Raw genomic sequence first — 26,186 nt, 5'->3', positions numbered from 1 at the left:
ATAAGTCAGAGAAAGACTAATACTATATGATTTTACTCATTGGAAACAAAACAAATGAACATATGGGAGGGGGGAAAAGAGAGAGGGAAACCAACCACAAGAGACACTTAGAGAAAAAACTGTGGGTTGATATAGGAAGGTGGGTGAGGAATGGGCTAGATGGGTGATGAGTATTAAGGGAGGCACTTGTTATCATGAGCACCGGGAGTTGTGTGTACATGATGAATCACTGAATTCTACTCCTGAAACCGATACTGCACTGTAATTTTAACTAACTAGAATTTAAATAAAAATTTGAAAAAAAACATTTAAAAAATTTAAAAAAGAACACATCCTTGCCCTTTCTCTGAACTTAGAGGGAAACACTGTCCCTCATTATCATGTATGATATTAGCTATTTTTTTAAAGGATGCCATTTACCAGAGGAAATTCCATACTGTTTCTATTGTTGATAGTTTTAGAAACAATGTGGAATTTTGTCAAATGTTTTTTCTGAATCCACGTAATCACAGCTAGTAAATGAAAATGCCAGAATAGAACTGAGGCATTCTGGAGGCAGGGCCCATGACCTTAATGACTGTGAGATATAGATATAGATATAGATATAGATATAGATATAGATATAGATATAGATGATATAGATATAGATATAGATATACATTTGAAAAAACAATAGTTGAGGGTTTATAATATAGAGTTATATGTTTCTCAGCTTGAAAGTGCCAAAATAGGACACAAGCAAGACTCTTGACCTAGTATATTTAATAATTTTATTCAAACCAGAATATTTGAACACAGAAGGAACTGAGAATTTGGCCTCCATCCCTGAAGTCATCCAAACAGAAGCTGAGAAAGCATAACAACAAAATGCCAGAACTTCTCAAGGAACTAGAAAAATAGAAGATATGATAATATCTTCCCTTTTCTGAGTTTAAATGAATAAATATAGTAGACATATAAAAGTACCATCTATGTATGATTTACTAGAATAGAATTGCTAGTCTGATCCAGTTCTTCAATCTGTCCATGCAGCTGTGAGTGATCCAAGAATTTTCCTGTAACTTTTTTCTTTAGCGTCTTCACATCATGTCAGGAGACTCAGTCAATAAGTAGCAGAGACTGACTTCAATGAGTAACATTCAATCTGGCAATGAGATGAACGGGACCAGTTAGCTAAGTTGACTTTGAAATGAACAATGACACTTATGCTAATATCATGATGTCCTGCTTCTCATGAAAGACAGAACTATTCTCTGTAGTTCTTAAAGGAGATGACAGGAAATATACATCATCTGTTTCATAGAAAGGAATACACATTATGAATTTCAGATAATTGTACCTGTGGACACCCTGAGTATATAAGTTAACTATACCTGACATTTTCATGTATGTCCTAAGCTGACATTGCCTCCATTCTAAATTGTGGGGCAACATTCATTATAAGTAGCATTCAAATGGTTAACATTCTCATCATCAGAAAATAGACTAAGGTATATAAGAGGATCTCGTCACTACAACATCACCCTTGATATTCTAGTCATTTATGAATGACAAAGAGTATGCTAGAGGCAGTTAACATCTTTGAAGAAAAATCAATTTCAGACACATGAATTCTTTTCTTTTCTTTTTTTCTCCAGACACATGTATTATTTTCTGATGGGAAAGACTCACTTTATCATTGGTAATACTCTTAAATATCCAGGTTAAGTATAATAAACAAAACACAGTGGGTGGTATGATGGATCCAGAGAAAATATGATTGCAACATTAAGTTTTTAAAAAAGCAATGTACATTTAAGTCTAAACTTTCATGTCAAAATGATAGCTTTTATCTACTGATAGATCCATTTTAGAATAAGTATTTATTAGGTTTTGAAAAACAAAATCCTGGATCTGTTGCATTTAGGTACCATGCAATAGGCATTTTGATCAGTAGCACACAGAACAATAATCAATTTAGTAATAATTAAGATAATTTGAAAAGGCTACGTTATAGTTCCCTTAATATGCAAAAATTAGCCAAATTATATGAATATATATGAATATTTGAATAAATTATTCTATTCAAAACAGAGTTATAAGTAATCATAAGTAAGGGTTAAACAATTAGGAATTTAAAATTTCAAAAAGAGGGTCACCTGGGTGGCTCAGTCCATTAAGCATACCCCTCTTGATTTCAGCTCAGGTCATGATCTCATGGTTCATGAGTTCAAGCCCCACGTGGGGCTCTGTTCTGACAGTGTGGAGCCTGCTTGGGATTCTATCTCCCTCGCTCTCCCCTGCTCCTCATGCTTGCTCTCTCACTCTCTCTCAAAGTAAATAAAGAAACAAAATAAAATGAAATAAAATTTCAAAGAGAAAAATGTGATCTCCAAATAATAAGCCAGGCTCCAAACTGGATTTTAAGACTTTATCTTATAAGAAGATAAAGATCCTATAACATTTGTAAGCAAATGTTAACAGTATGCATTAAGAATTGAGGTTTAGGGGAATCTGGGTGGCTCAATCGTTTAAGCACCCAACTTTTGATTTTGGCCCAGGTCATGATCTCAGGGTTGTGAGATCAAGCCCTGTGTTGGGCTCCTTGCTGAATGTGTAACCTGCTTAAGATTCTCTCTCCCTCTCTCTGCTTGCTTGCATGTATGCTATGCATGTATGCCCCATGGGTGGCTCAGTTGGTTAAGCATCCGACTTCGGCTCAGGTCATGATCTCGCAGTCCGTGAGTTCGAGCCCCGTGTCAGGCTCTGGGCCGATGGCTCAGAGCCTGGAGCCGGCTTCCGCTTCTGTGTCTCCCTCTCTCTCTGCCCCTCCCCCGTTCATGTTCTGTCTCTCTCTGTCCCAAAAATAAAATAAAACGTTAAAAAAATTAAAAAAAATAAAATAAATAAAGAAGGAGAGAGAAAGATTTAAAATATTGTCCTTATTTTTAAAAAATCAAGAAATATTTTGTCTGCAAAATAATTATGACCATATTGCCTAGAGTGATAATTTTATGTAACATCATCTATAAATAGTTTTTGGTGACAGTAAATAAAATAAATCGTAAAAAGAATAAAATAAGAGTAAATGATGAACACCTTTAAATGTTTGATCAGTCTCATCTCATCCTCGCTGGATATTATGGAAATAATAATCTGATATTGTTTTCAATATATGAGTACCTATGCTCAGGTTCTAATATGATCTTAGGGTCATTAGAGCATAATATCAAAAGTGTATTCATTTTAACTGCTGTAATGCTTCATATGTTATCATAATACAGTCCTAAGTTATACATGACACCAAACAATAGTCCAAAATATGATAAATCCATTTTCTTATTAACAACTTAATGACATTATGTACTCCTTTGGCCCATATTTGCAAATCACCGTCTCTGAAGAGACATCTCACTTGTAATCTAACACTTCCTCATTGATTTATCCAACAGATACCTGCTTTTTTTAGTGCTATCTACTCTTAGGGATTTTAAAATTGTAGTACAACCTACTCAGTACCTGTGGAGTAACTCACCGAACATGATAGCGTAATTATTGCCATGCCAATCTTTCCTACATGTGGATTAAGAGTAGGGTAATTGATGGGGCGCCTGGGTGGCGCAGTCGGTTAAGCATCCGACTTCAGCCAGGTCACGATCTCGCGGTCCGTGAGTTCGAGCCCCGCATCGGGCTCTGGGCTGATGGCTCAGAGCCTGGAGCCTGTTTCCGATTCTGTGTCTCCCTCTCTCTCTGCCCCTCCCCCGCTCATGCTCTGTCTCTCTCTGTCCCAAAAATAAATAAACGTTGAAAAAAAAAAAAAAAATTTAAAAAAATAAAAAAAAAAAAAAAAAAAAAAGAGTAGGGTAATTGAACATCAATGTTTCTGAATACAACATTTGGAGACTTCATAAGAGCAACGTTGCTGTTTTGTGTCAAATTGCCAACTGACACTTGTCCCGTGCCAGCATTGTGCTGTGCGTGAAAAATAAACAGATCTCAAAGAACATTCAGTCTCCTGGGGAAAAATAAACATCATTAATATTTGCATAAAGCAATGCGCTAAGAATTATAGCATCAATGTTAAAACTTTTTGCTCAAACACCAAAAAGGCATAAGGACCACTGAAAAGATGTCATTTAGGCCACCTTTTTGGAATCCATAGTGTTTCTCTAGAGAAAGGAGAGTTTGAAGGTAACTTGGTTTCACTGAATAGAGTCTCTCCAAGTGGAAGTGTAGCAGATATAAAGGTACAGACGTGAGAGTGCATTTTTGCCTGGTTTGTTCATATGCATACAATGTTTACCACACAAGGAAAACCAGAATGCTGCAATCAGCAGTCACTTTTACCCATAGTGTAGATAGATAGAAGTCTATCGGATTTGTCATTTGCTTTCACACATTCAAAACTACACTATTTACTTAGCAGATGCTCTGCACAGTTGCCTTGACAACTACTCTTTTATAACCATTGAGCCATGAAGGCAAAAGTTCCTAAGCGAAGTGAAAAATTGCTATTCTTTTCAAATTGTTGCTCTGTTCAACTAATTAATCATAGTAAGTGTGACATTGCTGTGCAGTTTTAGCCAGTTTCAGACCAATAATTAACATGCATTTTATTTGTATAATTGGCACCAACTATCTTAACAAAGGTCAAGAGCATCACTGAGGCTTCTAATATTAGAGATATATGATGAACAACATTTCCAGTATTATGTCAGCTTCCTGTATTGCCTGCCCTAAAAAAAAAAAAAAGACACTATCTTGACCTTTCTGAACATTGATCTTTACGTTGATCATGAACAAAATGTAACACGGCTGGAAAAACAATATAAAAACACTTTAACCAAAATGGATAGGTGTTTAAATCAGGCAATTCCAAATTTCTAATGAAGTAAAGATGACAACTAATGCTGAACAAGCAAGACAAAACAAAACAAAACACCAAAACAAAAAACAACAAGCACTAAACTTCATCCAACTGTAAAAATGTCTTTTCTGTTCAGACAGGGGAACAGGTGATTAGTTCACACTTTTCCACTTCATCTTCATATTTCTTACTAATGTAGTAGTCAAACGTTCTCTTCCTTTAAGTGAGTTATTTACATGAGTGAATTTACATGAGTGAATGTAGAAACACAGAACTCTGAGATTGCCACCAGCAAGAGAGCTGAGTGACGGCAAAAGTGGCAAAAGCCTTGCCAGCCACCATCTGTGGAATGGGCTACAAATGCTTGGAATCCCAGTACTAATGCTACCCTTGTCTTCAGTTCAGAATATTAAATGCATTCGATGGTTTGCAACAATCCCGTATTTCAGATTTTCATTGGAAGATGTGTGTTCTAATCTTTGCTTTACAATTTAGCAATGATAGGGGCGCCTGGCATGATCTCATTGTTCTTGAGTTTGAGCCCCACGTCGGGCTCTGTGCTGACAACTCAGAGCATGGAGCCTGCTTCGGATTCTGTGTCTCCTTCTCTCTCTTTGTCTGCCCCTCCCCTGCTCATGCTCTGTCTGTCTTTCTCTCTCAAAAATAAACATTAATTTTTTTTTAATTTAGCAATGATACAAATTTTATCCCAAGTTTCCAATGTCTCATTTCCCCCTGTTAAAATTGCATTAGTAACAACTGGTTCCCTACTGAAACTGGTTTATTATGGAAATTCAGGAATACAATAGGCCTTAAAATTGTTTGGTTATATTTCACATGAAAAAAATATACATCACAGTTTTTATTTTATGTATGAGAGTTTTATTTTTTTTCTAGAAAGAGTTCTTCTGGTGTTCTGAGGGATTCCAGCTGAAAAACATGCAGGCAAGTGGAGAGAAATTGAAATATTTGTTACTAAAGTTGGACTTGATTACAACATGTGCATTCTGCACCATCTCTACCGAATGAATTGCAATCACTCTGCTACTGACATACAGCGCTCCCAAGGGAACCGCAGCTTTCCTGGGAGTGACAGACATCATAGAGTGACCTCATCTCATTGACAAGTGGAGAGTGGGTTCAGCCTAAAGAAAGGACAGATCTCAATGGGAGACTCAAAGGAAAGGTAGAGCACATGTATGACAATAATGTTCTAAATGTTGCCCATCAAGAAGAGTAAATAAGCAGAGACTAGTTTCTGCCCCACTATTTACAAGATGGTAGAAATCTCTATTTCATGAATCAAGGCAGAAATGCAAGGAGACAGGAGGAATTTTACCTCCTATATACCTTACATTGTGTCACTTCTAATATTTTTAGTTTTGAGCCCCACGCTTACGGTTATCTAGGGCTATTGCTGGCCCCACAGGGAAAGACAAGCAGGGTCCTAAGGGAGTCCTGCTCTGGTATTTAGGAAACAGTCTGCGAATATTAACTGCTTGTATAGCTCCTTTTGCAAACTTCTGAGAAGTACACATCCAAAAGGTTCTGAACTTTTTTTCTGAACTTAATTAGAATAGTGAAACAACCCCAAAGCCAAGTTGCATTTTTCATTCCCATAAACCACGAAAGTATATTTTAACCTTGCTTTACGCCACATCCAGGACTAAAAAGGAAAACAAAAGTGAAGCTGACATTTAAATTTCTTCACTTACCCAATTGTATATTAAATATTGTACTGTTGAATACATAATATGGAAATCTATTATATATCAGGAACTCTTATTGGTGCTGTGTATATATCAGTAAGTAAAACAGATACAAAATGTTTTTCCTTGTGTAGTTGTATTTTAATGAGAATGGGCAGGCGATGATGTAATACATAAGATAGTATATTATATGGTTATGACTAGTGTGGGTGGCAAGAAGAGTAAAAGAAAAAAAAGAAAGAAAAGAAAAGAAAAAGGTGAGGGATTCTAGAATACCAGGGGGTAGTTACCTTTTTAAGTTTAGTGATTACAATAGAATTGTTGAAAACGTGACATTGGAAAAAATTGACAGGAGATGAAGAAATAGCCAGCATTCCAGGTTAAAGAAAAAAAAGAGTTTTTAATATGATTTGATCTTCTATTGTTGAGAAATATATTTAGAAGCTTGTAAAAAATTAAGTGAGAAGGTATGTATTCAAAGGCAAACAGGTGTGGGGTACCTGGGTGGTACCAGAGCGTCCGATTTTGGCTAAGGTCATGATCTGCGGTCTGTGAGTTCCAGCCCCGGGTTGGGCTCTGTGCTGACAGCTCAGAGCCTGGAGCCTGCTTTGGATTCTGTGTCTCCTCCTCTCTCTGCCTCTCCCCTGCTCGTGCTCTCTCGCTCTCTCTCTCTCTCTCTGTCAAAAATAAATAACAAAAAAAATTTTTTTCAAAGGCAAACAGGTGAAATGTCTAAAATCAGAATGTTTTTAAAAATCAACATTCTGATGAATAATGTTATTTTAGTGACCATAGTTTATAAACTGATTTTGGCAATAGAATCCTCTCTTTATGTGAATTTCATATGGTGTGGTGCCCTAGGATATAAAGCAGCTAAAAGCAGGACTTCTCCATTAAAGCCAGATGAGAAGGCCTATCATAGGTCACAGGTCACACAAAGAACATGGTCTGATTTCTCAAAGAAAGAACCACATAAAATACATAAAGTGGATTTATATATGCAATTCTGAAAATGTTTTTTTAATAGCAAAGTGAAAAAATTAACCAGAACAATTTGTAGTGTGAGACTTTCTTTCTTTCTTTCTTTCTTTCTTTCTTTCTTTCTTTCTTTCTTTCTTTCTTTCTTTTTCTTTCTTTCTTTCTTTCTTTTTAATGTTTTATTTATTTCTGAGACAGAGAGAGACAGAGCATGAACGGGGCAAGGTCAGAGAGAGAGACACAGAATCCAAAACAGGCTCCAGGCTCTGAGCTGTCAGCACAGAGCCCGACGCGGGGCTCTAACTCACGGACCATGAGATCGTGACCTGAGCCGGAGTCGGACACTTAACCGACTGAGCCACCCAGGCACCCCGAGACCTTCTTCAAAAATGTGTGGTGTGTTATGTGTGTGTGCATAGGAGAAAAAACAACAGGAAGAATAACCATTAATAGTGGTTACTTCCTGGAAATGAGCTACAGAATTCAAATAAAATATCTATATTGTTTCAGTGGCTTACATTGACTTTGCATTAAATATAAATTCTTTAAAAAATGGAACCACTGTTCAATATTGTCACATGTAAGTAAAAAATATATGTTTATCAAATTCGTCTCAATTTAAGTCAAACTCAAAGAGTAAAAACAACATGATCAGTAGGTACCACTGTGGAATTCTATGCAAATCCCAGGCATTATTTTTATCTACTAAAGTACCCCTGTCTACACAGTACTATCCATCACTCAAACTCAGTATTGAGACTGTTGGAGCAGATGGTAGTTCCTGAGAGCAATCAGAATCCATGACTCACGGGAGGAAGTACCTCTCCAAGGATTAGAGGGACAGTTTCAATTTGTATCACATATGCCATCCAACATCTGTCAGATCACAATACTCTTTGCCAATTTAGGACAAAGTTACTAACCACAACCTTGTCCCTGAGTAAAACAGTTGTATTAAATAAATATAAGGCAGGGCTGACTTATTGGAAACATTTTTCAACTGTATTTTGAATGACAATTTCACCTTAACATTACCAATTCATACATTGTTCATGAAATAGGAGTTAAAGACACAAATATTCTCCCTCTCCAAATGGAAGTACACAAGTATGGAAAAAAGACTTTTCATTTCACATCTTTATACAATAGAATATTAGAAAAAAACAGAAAAGGCAAGAGAACTAATATATGGGACTTTCGATGGCATAATATTTTAATAACACTGTGGGCACTGTGATAGTTAATTTTACATGTCAACCTGACAGGGCCATAGGATATGCAGATATTTGGTTAGACATTGTTCCAAGTGTGTCTTTGAGAGTATTTCCAGATGAGGTTAACATTTGATTTGGTAGACTGAGTCAAGCAGATTACCTTCCTCAGTATGGGTTGGTGTCATCCAATTTGAGGCAGGCTTGAATAGAACAAAAGTCTGAACAAATTAGGGAGAATTTTCTGTGCCTTACCATATTACAGCTGGCACATCAGTCTTCTGCCTTCAGACTTCTACCCAGACTGGAACCACACCATCAGCTTTCCTGGGGCTCCAACTTGTTGACTGCAGATCCTGGGACTTAGCCTCTATATTAAGTTTAAGTTTAGAATTTGCATGAGAAAACTCTTCATTTTATCCATCTACATAGATTGACAGATGATAGGTAGATAGGTAGCTAGCTAGCTAGATTAGATTGATTGATAGAGATAGATGCCCTGTTGATTGGGCTCTTCTGAATAACCCTGACTAATACAGACACTTTTTAAAATTAAAAAACAAAAAAGGTTTAAAATGTTCTCCTCATTCTCCACTTGGTAGGCCACTGATCTACACTGGTTGAGCTCTCTCTCTCCTGCCTCCTTACTGAGTGTTCCATAGTTCTGGGCTCTGCCTAAGAACCACTTTAGCACTTTAATTAGGACAAGAAATGGATCCTTCTTTACAATTTGAAATTCCCTTGTAGACTTTGCAGGAAAAAAGAAATATATGTCAGGATATACCACAAATCCCAGCATCCATAGAAGAGCCACATTTATTAAGGTAAATTCTCTTAGCATTGTTCTATTTGTTGTGGTTCTTGTTCCCCATCTTCTCTTCTATGTCTCATGATGATCTGCTCTTGATTCAGTTTTGTTTTTAATTCCTTTAGGATGTCAACAACAACTCTTGATTAAATTTAGATGTAAGAAGATTAAAAATATAAGCTAAAGGAAAAAATACTGAGTTTGGAACATCCAAGTAGATGATACGCAAGATAAGAGAGCCTCTAGAAAATGAGTTATCATAAAAATAATTTTTCATCTCTTCCTGTATGTGAAGCTGGTCCTGAAAAATAAAACTAATAATTCAATAAGACTTTTATGTAACTATGAAAATCTCTAATCATGCTGTTTCATATACAAACAAAATAAGTAAAAGATAGATGAGATACTATGGGTCATTTGGAACAGTGTTTCTCAACCTTTTATTTATTATAATCTCTTCTAAGTTATTTTATACATATTATTTTGAAACTGTCCACCAATGAAATTTTAACACCACAGACACATAGTATATCTGTTTATATAGTATAGGTACATCTGTGCTGTATACACAAAATGAGCAAAGGGGCACCTAGGTGGCTCAGTCAGTTAAGCATTGGACTGTGTCTCAGGTTCATGATATCCCTGCTCATGAGTTCAAGTCCCATGTGGGAGCTCTGTGCTGACAGCTTGGGCCTGGAGCCTGCTTCCGATTCTGTGTCTCCCTCTCTCTCTGCTCCTCCCTGGCTCATTTTCTCTCTCTCTCTCTCTCTCTCTTTCTCAAGAATAAATGAACATAAAAAAATACATTTAAAAAAGAGCAAGATTTTTGGCTCCCCCAAAATAATATTCACTCTCTTGGGGACAACATTACCCTGATTGAGAATGCATAATCTAGAACAAAGATGGAAACTGAGGCTCTACATGGCAAAATAACGTTTGTCTTTGCTAATCTAGTTATATGCTATGTCACCAAATCTGAAAATACATAATTCTGTGAACAATGGAACATAATTTTGGCTGAACAAACAGAGATACATGGAAGTGAAATAAAAATTAGTGCTAATGCGAGTTCATACTTTAAAATTGCATTTGAAAATATAACTGTGCTTCATTGTAATTATTGATATGCTAATGTAAAAAGTGTCATTTGCTATTCTTGTTATCATCACTGTAATTGTATGTGGCTCATAAAAGGGGCCTCCTTTATAAAGAGTATAAATTATAATAGACTTTATATTTATTAGACATTTTAGGAGAACAGATTAAACTTAACTTTCATTAGAAACTCAAAATTGGATTTTAAAATATTATAGCTCTATGTGTTGTGGCTAAATTAACGGATAGGTTAAAAATATTTTACCCAAAATGAAATGTCCTAACTACATTGTCACCCAAATAGGTGTGTTTTCAGTAAGAATTAAATACATAAATTTATGGAGAGTAAGAGGAAAATTGCCCCTCAACAAAATTAAGAACATTTGTCTTTAACATTTCATTTTCGTCTTTAATATTTACTACTTATTTTCATGATTAATAAGTATGTACATGCCCCATGGAATCACTTGGAAAACATAAAAATACAAATTACAAAATCTGTTTTTTTCTCAGTGTTTCCTCTCTTTTTGGTGGCAACAACCAAAAATCTGAGAGTCATCTCTAACCCCTCCCTCACCCTTATTCCCATTATATAATGTTCTGCTGAAGGAACCTGGAGCCATTCATTCACTGGTTCAATCTCTCCTTTCACACCCTACATTAAGCCAATCAAAGTTCTGCATTAGACTGGCCATCCTGATCCCAGTCATGCCCTTTTCCAACTATTCACCTCACAACAATTATTGAGCCAAATTCAGTGTTTTTAAAGACAAAAAAGAAAGCTGAGTCATGTCACTATATATATAAAATTGAGTCGATAAAATGATACACTGTTTTCATTCATATCACTTTTTAATATTAAGGGTAATGGTTATAAATTTGTGTGTATTGGGAGGTTACTCAAAGTTTCTGTTTCATATCCTTTCATATTTGTGTAGCTTGGTTTTAATGTACTTCAAGTGATTTGCCTAAACTGTGGAAATTTATAATTTTACTTTATGTAATATTTACTTACTATAAATATTATGTAATATTTATTTACTATAAGCATTTTCTAATGCTATCTTGATCTTAACTATCTTTGACTCTTGGTTTGCACAAATTCTTAATATTTATGTAGGAAACATATCTCTTTCATAGTGCTTTTAGCTTTATACCTTAATGCTTTATACTTTAACTTTAAATGTACATCAATATTTTTATGGTTTATTTTTTATGTTTTTTTCCAAATTGCAGTATGCTTTGTGTCGGTTATATTTACAGTAAAGTGTTAGGTCTATTCAAAAGTGGCTTACTTATTTCTAATTTTAACTAATGTTCTTCTTTAAAAAAAATTTTTTTTCAACGTTTATTTATTTTTGGGACAGAGAGAGACAGAGCATGAACGGGGGAGGGGCAGAGAGAGGGAGACACAGAATCAGAAACAGGCTCCAGGCTCTGAGCCATCAGCCCAGAGCCCGACGCGGGTCTCGAACTCACGGACCGCGAGATCGTGACCTGGTTGAAGTCGGACACTCAACCGACTGCGCCACCCAGGCGCCCCACTAATGTTCTTCTTTAAATTAGATTATTTTATGATTGATATGCATGAAAACCCATGAGATCATCATGTTGTTTAACTTATTAGTTACATTTAATGTTATAATTTTATCAAGACTGCAATATACATTAGGAAATAATTTCCCTTATTAAGTAGACAATGATGGATTACAATATCATGAAGTACTTAAGTACAAGTGTATATAAAGTTGAACAGGAAGCACAGGAGATACAGCTCTTCTGCTGCTTTGTTCGGTTGGCCTTAGGCTTGCAGATCATAATGGCAACAAAGGTAGAAAGTTGACAGGATGTTTAAAGTAGAAAGAATGGTTATCTGGAGATGGAGAAGAATAGGAAAAGTTTTTAACATTGAGTGAAATGTTAAGATATCAAATGCATATTTGCTGAGTGATATTTCAACTTATTACTCATTTAAGGCTTTTATAAAGAAATACAAATTATTGCAAATATAATAATTTTGTTATTCCTATTCAGATTTTTTGCCCACATAGAAATAATTGTTTTTATAATTCAATATTTCTTAAAGTGAGGCATCTTAAAACATAATTGCACTATTATTACAGCTGCAATCATGATATTGGCACATCCACATTGCCAATGTGCATTGCCTTGGTGACTTAATGCACATTTGTTATATTATCTTACAAGACAGGCTGTGGTCTCTGCGGTCTTTTCTAAAACATGGACCCATTGGCACATACACCCTTGAGGTATAAGATGGAGGCTTCTGTTATATTCATCAGGTATTCCCTGACCATGGGCTCTACATCTCCCTAGCTGAGGGTGCTTCTAAGAGCCAAGGGAAATCCTTCAAGGAAATAGAGTACTTTAGAATCTTTATTAGCTCAAACTTATCAAGGGCAATAAATTGCTGTGCTGTGCTGTGCTAGTAAAGGGGAATGGAATGAGGCACCTTATCATATACCATACCCTCATTAAGTATATAAAATCAATGCTGATGACCAAAGCCCTCAAATATAGAGTTAGTAGGAGATCTTCAGTTACATTTGTATAGTGAAAAGCAAACCCAACAAGAGAAACAATATGAAAAGTAAAATTATTTCCATCTTATCTCTTCTATTGACCTTTTATCTATAATGCTGTGTGTGTGTGTGTGTGTGTGTGTGTGTGTATCTGCTTCTGGATTTATACTATGTGTTCTAAACTTTCTAGAATCACTTTGAACATATATTATGCCAGTTTACATTAAAATGTAAGAAATGGACAACAGCACAATGTATTTACAAACTGACCTTACACATTGTATTTAGCACTGGCCCTTTGTGTTCGTTATTGTTAGTTATTGTGGTCATATATTGTAATTCCACATATATTTTTTAACCCCATAATACATTACTACTTTTGAAACTACAGTTAATTACTTGTAAGGAATGTAGGAAAATAAAGAAAGTGACCTTTTCCAATTACCAATATATTTAGCATTCCTGTTGCTCTTTATTTCTTCCTGTAGGTCTAAGCTTACATCTGGTACTATTTTCCTTGGACTTAAAAAGCTTCTCTTATCCGTTCTTGTAGTACACGTTTGCTGGATGTCAAAGTTTGCCTAGCTGAAAATATCTTTATTTTACAAGCACAGGATTATAGATTAAAAAAAAAAAACCAATATGGGGCGCCTGGGTGGCGCAGTCGGTTAAGCGTCCGACTTCAGCCAGGTCACGATCTCGCGGTCCGCGAGTTCGAGCCCCGCATCGGGCTCTGGGCTGATGGCTCAGAGCCTGGAGCCTGTTTCCGATTCTGTGTCTCCCTCTCTCTCTGCCCCTCCCCCGTTCATGTTCTGTCTCTCTCTGTCCCAAAAATAAATTAAAAAAAAAAAAAACAAACAAACCAATAGAATAGATGGGCTGGGTTAATATAAATACACTAAATTAATTCAAAAGATGTCAAGAAAAGAAGAAAAATGGATCAAAGAGCACACTGAATAAATAGAAAATAAGTAGCAGATGGAAGATACACACACACAATTTTATCAGTAGTTTTTAAAATATAAATTAAAAGAGACTGTATGAATTATTTAAAAAATAAGGGCCAAATAGTATCTGCATACAAAAATTGAATAAACGGACAGTTTAATCACTTCTACTTCTTTTATTTAAGAGAAATGAATGTGTGTGTGTGTGTGTAACCATAAAAAAGACATTTATTGGAATGTTCATAGCAACTTTATTTATAATAGTCCCAAACTGAAAAGAACCCAAATATCCAGCAATAGTTAAATGAATAATCAGTTGGTATATATTTATTTGATGCAATAATCCTCAAAAATAAAAATGAATAAAGTGCACAACAGCAGGTTTCATCTTAAAAATATTATGGTGACTCAAAGAAGCCAGGTATAAAATAATACATATTTACATGAAGTTTCTAGAACAGGAAAAACTAATCTATGGTGATAGAAACCAAAAGGGTACTTGTCTATTTTAAGGTGAGAATTAAATGGAAAGGGGTATGAGGGAAATTTTTAGGATAATGGGAATGTTTTGCTGTTGTTTTTATTTCATGGTGATTACAGTTCTGTGAGTTACAAACTCAGTTAAAATCGATGCATTTTAGCGTATGTCAGTATACTGTAATAAAAATGAAAAGCAAATATCCATAGAAAATAGGGCAAATCATTTCTGAAAAGGGGTGATAATAAATTGGTAATAAATATAAAATAGAGAAAGTATCAGTTTTAATTAAAAAGCCCAAAAAGTATGTTTGATACATACATGGTAAACCCTATGATTGGACCTGATCACAAAAAGAAATAATCTCATAAAGACAATGATCAATGTTACCATGTTATAAATGGACCTCTCTTTTCATGGAAAAATTAAATATTTGGCTGCAACCTAATTTATCATTATATTACCATGATTTTAGGCTCAATCTAAATCGGAACCATTCCATATAGTGGAAATAGGAAGTAGGAGGGGCTTTAGAGCCAGAGACTTCACTTCAAAAACTAGTCATATCACTAAATAACAGGTGGTCCTTGAAATAATACTACTGACACAGTATGGCAATATTGTAAAGAAATAAAGTTATTATATGTAAAGTGTCTGGCACATGGCAGGGTCATATTCACTGTTTTCCCTAATCTTGATTTAATAATGGGCAAGGTATTACATTAACATGAGCCCATCATTGAAAAGATAAGCTTTCATTGATTAAGTATACTTGCCCCTCCCTGGAAAAAATAAGTTAATGAATATAAGTTCTGGTTTATAAAACACTAGGTAATATAAAACTTTATTTTTAAATGTATATTTAGCAAAAGATCTTGGGTATAACCTAATGTGAATTTTGAGTGACTTTTTTTCTGTTCTCAGGTATTATGCAGTATTGATTGCTTTTACTAGACAGTGTGTATCTATTGAAGTGAAAACATTAAAATGACACAAACTTTTCAGCAACTGCTTTCTGAGTGATTATTGAAAGCGTTTGGCATATAAAATGTAGTTAAAAATATAGGATTCAGAGATTATGGTATTAGTAATTGTTTAAATAACTTGTTCCTTTGAATTCTTTAAAAGGACAAAATACTTTTTTCCTGTTCGTTTGGAATACATTTTTTTCTTTTTTTCTTTTCTTCTTTCTTTCTTTCTTTCTTTCTTTTTTTTTTTTTTTTTCCCTTGGATTTGGGCAAGTCACTTAGTAGTTTCAGCCTCCTGAATAATTAAATCAAAATTACCTGAAATCAGACTAACTGGATTAAAATTCTGATTGATATTTAACTTTTTACTTAACCAATTTGCATCTCATTTTTATCATCTTCAGAATGGGTATAATTATAGAATCTACCTCATAGTTATATGAAGTTTAAAGGCAACACTATAGTTACTATGCTTAGAATAATGCCTGTCATAGAATAACAATCAATAGTTGTTAGACATCAGTTCCTCATCTACCAAAGTCTCTGAAATAGATCTCTAACATTCTTCCAACTAAAACTTCTTACCTTTGTAATTCTGCTTATTTTCCACCTACAATAGTTCTTGTATACTGTGTTTTAAGATAGTTTTCCTATGAGCCAGTATATTGTTTAAATATGTATGTTTGCCTTTTATTGCATATTTCAGTGTGAAACTTGATTTACTAACATAGACTGCATTGATTTTCGTTCTTTCTTTGCATAATCTACAGCCACAACATTTTTTTTAAGATGGTAAAGTATTCATTTGTTTTTGGAACATTGTGAGTCAAGGTGGGTTCTATTTTAATTTCAAACTTTGAATCAAGATTTCCTAGTTTGTCCTTTCATAGAGAAAATTTTACTTCAAAATCAGTTAAGAGGGAAAGAAAGAGGAAAAAAACTAGAGATGTGCTTTTTCTTTTTCCCTTCCTTCCTTCCTTCCTTCCTCCCTCCCTCTCTCTCTCTCTCTCTTTCTTTCTTTCTTTCTTCTTTCTTTCTTTAATTTGTATTATAGTCTTTCTCTTTCACCTTTATTTATGCTAAGAGAATAAAGGGGGGAATGTCAGAGAGCATAAGCCCTCGCTGAAGGCTTGCTCAGCACTATGTAATCATGGAACTCCCTGACCATCATGCCTGAACAAAACTGACCAAGCAAATTCAATCAGATTTGGCAGGTTGCAAGTAGACGAATAAATGATAGAATTATCCTCACATGACTATTTTTCTATTTTCAGTTATATGTAAATGTAATATGATGAAGTACTTGTCTATTTGATGTCAGTTGTTGGAGCCTCTGCCCATAGTTTTTCCCTCCCTATCTTGCTTATCAATCTTCATTCTCTGTGTACCCTTCATGACTAAAATGTACTTATTGAACACTATTAATATATTTTATGAAAGTATGTTATTCCCTATCTAAAGGATCCTCTCTAAAGGATACCATTTTATCCAATGTACTTTAATGGCATTATCTTAAGCAGTTTAAAAATAATATAGAATGTGCATGGTTAAATTTGACCAGTAAAATAATTTTTATCATATAATTTTATGTGTGATGATTTTTATGTCTAAGTGATATTTCCACTACTGTAGAAACAGAGATAGAATCATTATTAAATGAGGTGACTAGAAAGGTGGAAAAGGTTTTTTGTTTTTGTTTTCTGTTTTTAACAAAGTAAATATTGTCAACCAAAGGTCTTTTTATCATATATGGGTACATAATGGAAGTCTTTTTGTTCCCTTTCATGATGCACACAGGCTCAAGTAAATAAGGTTCTTATATAAGCAACCTAAACTTTAGAAGTCTTAATGTGTTTATTTCTTTTACATATGTTCTCACTAATATCCTGACATTTAGAAATGAATCAATCTTGGTTTACAGAAAAAAGCAAACATAAAAAGTCATTTTATATCATATTGTGCATTTGATAATTTTTCGCCACAAGTTATATTGCACTTAAACTAAGGTTTCTTGTTAGAATTAAGCAAAGAAAATTTAGTTAATTCCTCATACTTATTTTGGAAAACAACCATCACCAAAATGTTGAAGTAGCTTTTTTCTGAATTCATTATATAGCTGAACTTATAAAACTTGTTGACCCAAATTAAAAATATTCTTTAAGCTTTAATTATTAAGTATTTTAAAAAATATTTTATATTTAACTAATCTCCACACCCACCATGAGGCTCAAACTTATTACCCTAAGATCAAGAGACACATGCTCTACAGGCTGAGAGAGCCAGGCACCCCCAATTTTTTTTATGTTGATTTTGGCTATTGTATCATCCTTGCTTTTTGGTGTGTGCATGTGTGTGTGTGTGTGCGTGTGTGTGTGTGTGTGTGTGTGTGTGTGTTGTATTAAGAGTAGGAACAATCAGATTCAAAGTCTTTTTTTTTTTTTAATTTAAGTTAAAAAAGTTTTCTTTACATTTATTTGTTTTTGAGACACGGAGAGAGACAGAGCACAAGCAGGGGAGGGGCAGAGAGAGGGAGACAGAATCTGAAGCAGGCTCCATGCTCTGAGCTGTCAACACAGATCCCTATGTGGGGCTCCAACTCACTGTGAGATCATGACCTGAGCTGAAGTCGGGTGCTCAACCGACCGAGCCAGCCAGGGTCTCCCCCCCTCTTTTTTTTGATGGAGAGATAGAGAGCAAGTGGGGGAGGCACAGAGAGAGAGGGAGATAGAAACCCGGGCAGGAGCTGGAGCTCACGAACCTTGAGATCATGACCTAAGCCAAAATCAAGGGTTGGACGCTTAAACAACTGAACCACCCAGGTGCTCTTAGACTCAAGTTTTTATCATAGATTCCCCATTGACTGGTATAGGAGTAAAGTCAAAGTTGTTCCACAATTTAAAGAATTACATCAATTCCTTATCTGTTAAACACAATATTTCAAATGATAACCAATATTCTCCTTATCCTTTTCTTCTGGAGACATTTTTTTTTTTTTCATTTGTAGTATGTGTCCTCTATGATACTGAGTATGGAGGAAAAGTCCAGAATTTATAATATTTTGCTGAAAGTCCAAAGTTGCTGAGGACATACAGGAAAATAAATAGGGACCTGAAAAGATAAACATATGCTCTTATAGATTACAGCGTCAGGGTGACCCCTCTATAAAAGTGTATGGATATTAGAGTCTTGGAGTAGGTTGAAATTAAAGGCTTCCCAGATTCTTTGGCTCAGGCCACTTTCCTCCATCTTTAAAGTTCTCAATGTTGGAACCCTCTGGCCATTATTCCATAGTCACATCTTTCTCTGAATGTCTGCTGCCAAGAAATCTCTGCTTTCAAGGTTTCAGAGGATTCGATTTTTTTATTTAAATTTTTGTTAGTTAACACATAGTGCAATATGGGTTTCAGAAGTAGAGTTCAGTGATTCATCATTTACATACAACACCCAGTGCTCATCACAGCAAGTGCCCCCCTTAATGCCCATCCCCCATCTAGCCCATCGCCCACCCACTTCTCTTCGTCAACCCTCAGTTCGTTCTCTTGTGGTTTGTTTCCTTCTCTCCTCTTCCCACCCCCTCCCATATATGCTCATCTGTTTTGTTTCTTAAATTCCACATATGAGTGAAATTATATTGATCCTACTTGGATAATCTACAATATCTCCATTTTAAAGGTGTTCTTAACCCTAATCACGTCTCCAAACTGTCTTTTTTCCATGTAGGGTAATATATCCACAGGTTTGGGGGACTAGGGGATAGCAATCACTAGAGAATTATTATTCTGCCTACCCCAATTTTAAGTACTTTCACTAAAACAAAACAGAACAACAACAAAACAGTGCACAAAATAAAGAAATACCACTAGCACTTGCTATGGACTGAATTGTGCCCCCCCCCCAATTCTGATTCAAACACAGATTCTCAGTGTGACTGTATTTGGAGATAGGGTCTGTAGGAAGTAAATAAAGTTAAATGAGGTCATGAAGTTGGCACCCTAATCCAATAGGGCTGGTGCCCTGCTAGAAGTGCAAGAGACATCAGAGGTCTTTCTCTGCCATGTGAGGACACAGAGGGAAGGCAGTCATTTACAAGCGAGGAAAAGAGCTCTCACTAGAAAGGAAATTGTCTAGTACCTGTATCTTGGACTTCCCAGCCTCCAGGACTGTAAGAAATACATTTTTCTTGTTCCACTAAGCAGTCTGTGGTATTTTGTCACAGCAGCTCAAGCAGACTGATACAGTGTTCTATTCATTTCAAATTAGTAATAATATCTATAAAGTATCCCCATCATGCTGTAATCATAATTTCAGCAACATCTTTATACATGTGTTGTGTTTAGTTTTCAACATTATAAGCGACACTATGTTTGATTTTTAACATTTACACTGGTCATATTCTATATCTAAACACACGCTATTTAACACTGCTGGTAATGAGTTCAAAGTGAACTGATACCACTCCATATTTTCTCTACCAAAAGAAGCTTCTAGTTTACCATTCTTCCCCTGACATTTTAAGAAAGGAGGATCAAATTTCTATCACCTTCCGTGCAATTGGCAAGTCTTCACAATATGTTAATTAAAAAATAAAGAAAGTAACCAAGAGGAAAATGTATTTGAACACAAAGAAATAGCTCTAAGTTTAATAAAAGCAGAGGTCATGTAACTTTTAATTTGCCAACAAATTCCCAACAATAGTACTCTAACTGAACACCTGTTGAATGACTGAGTAGAAATAGATTCTATCCACAAAAACACATCACAAACCCAAGTTAAAAGCCTGCAGTATTGTTGAATCTCTATATTGTACATCTGAAACTAAGATAACACTGCATGTTAACTATACTGGAATTAAAAAAAAAACACCAAAACTATGGCAAATGACAATAACTATCACTGGGAAAAACCAAAGATGCACCAAGATAGAGCTAATAATTTCGTGTGGATTTAGCAATTTAATTTTTATCTTTAAATAGGGGGTATTATAATTGACTCCACCAAATAAATAAGAATCTAAAGCTCAAAAATTTTAACTATTTTGTTCAATGTCAAGTACAGCAAGTAAGGTAAAGGTCCAGAACACAATACTGGCAGATGTCTATGTTTACATACATTATACTATTGTGTCCCCATAATAAATAGCTTAACAGATAACAGTCTTTGAACATAGAACAAGTTTGTCCTAGAGAAGCATTCTGAAATAGAATTTCATTTTCTTCTATGTATGTTGAATGTAACATGAATAGATTTTATGCATTTCACCGTTAAGTAATTTTGGTTAGGTCTGTCTTCTTCCACTTGCCCCTGGGACTCCAGGTTGCAGATGCTGCCTGGACATCAAGAGTCGTGTTTGAAATGTACTGCTTTTGTTCTTTCATCTCTGCTATTGATAGATTGTGTTTGCACTCATAATTCAGTCTCTTCCGGGGCCACGAGAAAATGAAGCACCAGATTAAAAAAAAAACAAAAAAGGTTAAGTATGATGATGCAGAACAGAGAATTTTCAGATCATGGAATCCTAAGAGAGCCGATTCACAGGCCCTGCCATTTACCGTGAACATTTCCAGATTTCTTAAGGCCCTGACTTTAGTAGTGTTCACATAAATATTCTAATGCAACACGCACATTACACCACCAAACAAGGGGTTTTGGACAACTAAATTTGAGACATGTTAGTTTACAGGAAGTTCAGTTTTTATTTCTGGACTTGGGAAAGCTTGTAACATGGAAACGTTTAATCTACAATGTCAAAGGATATAGCCTGATGCCTTTTCACAAATCTATTTAATCCCTGATCTTTTAATACCTGATCAGTATTCTATGTAACACACTTTGGGAAACACTGGCTGACTAATTTCAGAACTCCTTAAGACACTTTCACAACTACATTGAGGATTAGATAATGGACTCTTAATAGACCTAAAAGTAGAGTCAAAACTAAGCTAGCTTTACATAATTTCAAGGCAATTTAAGATTCTGATGCCATTTAAAAAAAATGAATTACTTGGGTCTCCTGCGTGACTCAGTTGGTTAAGCATCCAACTTCCGCTCAGGTCATGATCTCACAGTTCGTGTGTTCAAGCCCCACGTGGGGCTCTGCGCTGACAAGTCAGAGCCTGAAGCCTGCTTCTGATTCTCTGCCTCCCTCTCTCTCTGCCCTTGCCCTGCTTGCGCTCTGTCTCTGTCTCTGTCTCAAAAACAAATAAAACATTAAAAAAAATTAAAACGTTACTTTCAGAAAATGCTGCAATTCCAATGATTTTGATGGCAGAAAGTATGACATTGGGTGAATAGGTAAGGACATCAACCTCCATGAACACAAGGATATTCAGAAAAATTAGACTCTATATGCTAACAGGTTTTAGAAATAATTAACTGATTTATAGTGTTTATATATTCCAGTTTTTGGTTTTCGGTTGTGTTTTTGTTTTTGGCAAATCTAAGGGTGGTATTGACAAGACTCCAGGCTAAAAGAATACTTTCTACCTGCATATAAAATGATACAGTTAGTGAAAAGAAAATATTATGATATAATATAAACACACTGTTTTCTATTTCTTAAACAAACAAACAGACAAACATAATGGAATGCCTTAAAGTCAAACAAACAAAAATAATGGAATACCTTAAAGTCAACACTGTCTTAGATTGAAAACTACAGTAATTTAATTTTTAGATGAAGGAACTGGGGCTTAGTAAAGGCTAACCTCCTTGTCTGGAAACTTGGATTCTAAAAAAGACCTAGAGTCGTTAAATAACTACAAAGATCCATAAAAATGTGTTTCTTGCCTCATACTTTGTTATACTGAAACTACCTTGGAATGAGGATTTAAATATATATCAAAACAAGTAATTTAAGAAGACTAAAGCAGGCTCCTGGGAATGTGTCCTACAACGCAGTTACTGTGCAGCAAGGAGGACAAAGGAGAGTGCTGACTCAGCAGCGGCCATCTTCTCTGACATTTGGCATTCAACCCAGTTGAGGAGAAGTTTGTGGAGCCAGTTGTAAATCTTCTATTCCTCTTGTGAATTCCTTAGATCCACCTTCTTACAGGAAGTACATGATCAATGGACTTATACTGACCGTGTTTCAAATATAATTTTTTATATTTAAAAGTATTGGGTATGGGGTGGCTCAGTCGCCTGAGCATCAGACTTCAGCTTGGGTCATGATCTTGTAGTTCATGAGTTTTAGCCCCGCATGGGGCTCTGTGTTGACAGTGCAGTGCCTGGAGCCCACTTGGAGTTCTGTCTTCTTCTCTCTCTGCTCCTCCCCTGCTCACACACTCTCTCTCAAAACTAAACTTTAAATTTTTTAAGTATTTAGGGGTGCCTGGGTTGCTTAATGGGTTAAGCATCTGATTTCAGCTGAGGTCATGATCTCATGGTTTGTAAGTTCAAGCCCTGCATCAGGCTCTGCAACAGACAGCGTGGAGCTTGCCTGGGATTTTTTTTCTCTCTCTCTCTCTCTGCCCCTCCCCACTTGCTTTCTCTCTCTCTCTCAAAATAAATAAATAAACTTTAAAAAAAGTATTTAAAACAAACGATTAAATGATTATGTTATAAATATGTCATTATGGTTCACTCACCCATGCCTTCACATAGGTTGGACCCTGGGCCAGGAATCTTTCCCTGCTATACTCACCATTGTTGTCCAAGTCTCAGTTCCAATGAATATTTCCTCTTCTACAAAGTTTTCTCGTCCCAAGTTAGTTTCTCCCTCCACCCAGCAAACTGTGTCCTATATTACAATGCCTCTCTCATGTCATTATATTTGTATCTGCCTCTTTTACTAACTTGTAAGCTCTTTTATGAAATCCTGGGCATAGCATTGTATTTAACACATAGCAGCTATAAAGTAAATCATTCTTTCATATTATCTGAGGTGATTTAATCTGGAGTTTTACTCTGAAATGTTCATCCTTGGTCAGGAACCCTGCGGCAAAACATTTTATAAAATATTAAGTGTATTTTTAAAAAGAAATTATTTTTGGAGTAATAAAGAAGAGAAATAAATGTTTCGCGCTTCACGCGATTTAAACATGCAGAGACTTAAGCAGGAAGACAAGCACTTGGTTTATTCTCTTGAAAAAACTGCCATTGAAATTGAAGAGGTTTTTATGTTTTTATAAATATTCACACTGGTAATGCAATCTAGTCACCTTGACTTACTTATTGTAGTAGAGGTTCCTGACGGTCTATGTTATTTTTATTTTTACTGTAAATTTATTTTAAATGTATTAGAGAAGAGAAAATAATAAAAATGTACTCAACTTTTTTCCCTCTAATACAAATATCTATTGGAGAGATTGATAGGAATTCCCTCAAGGCAAAAATAATGAAGTCATTATTTGACTTAATCTCATTTGTACTAAGATGTCTGTGGGATTGGGCTTGATGTTCTATTTTGCTCTTTGGAGGAAAAAGAACACTTCTAGTGGAACTTGGAAATAAGATTCTGAATATAAGGGGAATAAAACTGATCTGTGAGAGTTTAATCAACATACAGTGAGATAGGGAAAAAGTTTACTAAACCCAGTAAAATTGCTATCTGAGTTAAAAAGAAATGAAATATCAGTAGAAGGAAGTAGGCAATTTAGAAATCAAGGTTTATAATATCTACCCATTCCTGACCTTCCTCTAATTTTTTGCTACTAGGGAATACTCTCATTACTATTTTGAATGTTCACATGCCCAGGTACAAAGAAATTGTGTGTGTGTGTGTGTGCTCGCGTGTGTGTAGGGTACTGGGGTTGAGGGAACCCTAGCCAGGAATATACCCTAAACTATCATAAATTCACTAAGAAAAAAATACTTGTCACTTGGCTTTCTTTTGCTAAAAAACATTCTCTCCATTTCAGGTCCCAAATCATGGATTTTCCCACTTTGAATATACCTTTGGTTTTTATTCTGTCTGCCACTATATCACTATATATGTTGTTCTTTCTCTTTGAACATGTAAGTCAGAACGTTAATAGCCACAGAGATGATATTCATTTCACCTTTCTAGAATCCAAGACACAGAGTTGACTTTATGTTTGGCTGGAATTCAGCTATTAATCATCTCCTCAAAATGTGAACACTATGACTTAGCTCTGAAATGAAAACTTTTGGTGAGTACCTCAAATGTTACCAAATGTCACTTCATAAAACAATTTTATTTTGACAATGTCATGCCAGCAAAGGTTAGTAGTGGGTCATAAAGATTCTTAGAACCAGCTATTGTCTGAAGCTTTCACCAAATAAAATGTCTTGCCTCAATGGTTGTAAAGTGATGGCTTGGCTACCTATACAATCCAATCCCACACTGTCCTCGGAAGCCCTTTCTTTTGGTGAGCAGAAGACTTCAGATTGAACTTGCATATTTTTAATATGTCATTCATTAAATGGTTTTGACTGTACTCCCAAACTGGCTTTGCTCCTTTGAAAAAATTAAATTTTTCTGTTTTGATCTTAAAAAATTGTGGTTTGAAATGGTTGTGATATCCCAATGACATTCTGATTTCTAGCCCAGTGCATAGCAGTCTTTAATCCTGAGTACTACCCATACATCTTGTAAGGGCATCTATTTCTTCCTTCCTATCTTAGCATCAGATCAAATGAGATGACGGTCTTCTTCTGGAATAGAAGTTTAAAGTCCTCATGAATGAAAGATTTTGCTGATCAGGCTTGGAATCTATATCACCATTTCTCCTTTTACTGTAATTTTTAACTTGAATTTTTACTCATTAATTCTTCCTCTTTGAATAGATCCTATGTACTTCATGGCAACACCAGCTTACTTCAGGAATTTTACATTGCAAAAATCAGCTTATTGAGAAATGTTATTGGCTTCGTGATCCAGTTAACCGAGCAATTCATAATTGAAGGAGGAAAAATAAAGAAATGATATATAATATGTGGATATATATATGTGTGTGTGTGTGTGTGTGTGTGTGTGTGTATACAGACACACACACACACACACACACACATATATACATCTTTAAAAATAGGGCTATTTTTAATTTCATTTATAAATCCAGCAAAAAATTTGTAAGCTTTTCTATTTGTATTTCAATGAGCATATCTCAAAGATTAGCAGTTGTCAAAGTGTGGTTCCTATGCTAGCTGCGTTGCAATGACCTCATCCCAAAACTTACTAGAAAAAAAATATTTTTTATTAGAAAAACACGCCAGACCTACAAAATCAGAAGTCTGGGATTTGGTCCAAGCAATCTGTGTTCTTAATCAGCACTCTAGGTGACTCTGATATGCACTATAATTTGAGAAGCACGAAGTTGATATGATTTCTCATTTTGAAGACCTTTCTCATCTTTATCTGGTAAGTGCAACACCGTATTATACACAGCCTTCCCTGCATAAAATGTCATTTCTTTAAAGATTTTTTTTTTTCAACGTTTATTTATTTTTGGGACAGAGAGAGACAGAGCATGAACGGGGGAGGGGCAGAGAGAGAGGGAGACACAGAATCGGAAACAGGCTCCAGGCTCTGAGCCATCAGCCCAGAGCCTGACGCGGGGCTCGAACTCACGGACCGCGAGATCGTGACCTGGCTGAAGCCGGACGCTTAACTGACTGCGCCACCGAGGCGCCCCGAAAATGT

This window comes from Puma concolor, chromosome D1 (assembly GCF_028749965.1).
Source record: "Puma concolor isolate L17-30 chromosome D1, mPumCon1.1.hap2, whole genome shotgun sequence".
Taxonomy (NCBI): Eukaryota; Metazoa; Chordata; class Mammalia; order Carnivora; family Felidae; genus Puma; species Puma concolor.
This window is presented reverse-complemented; position numbering follows the sequence as displayed.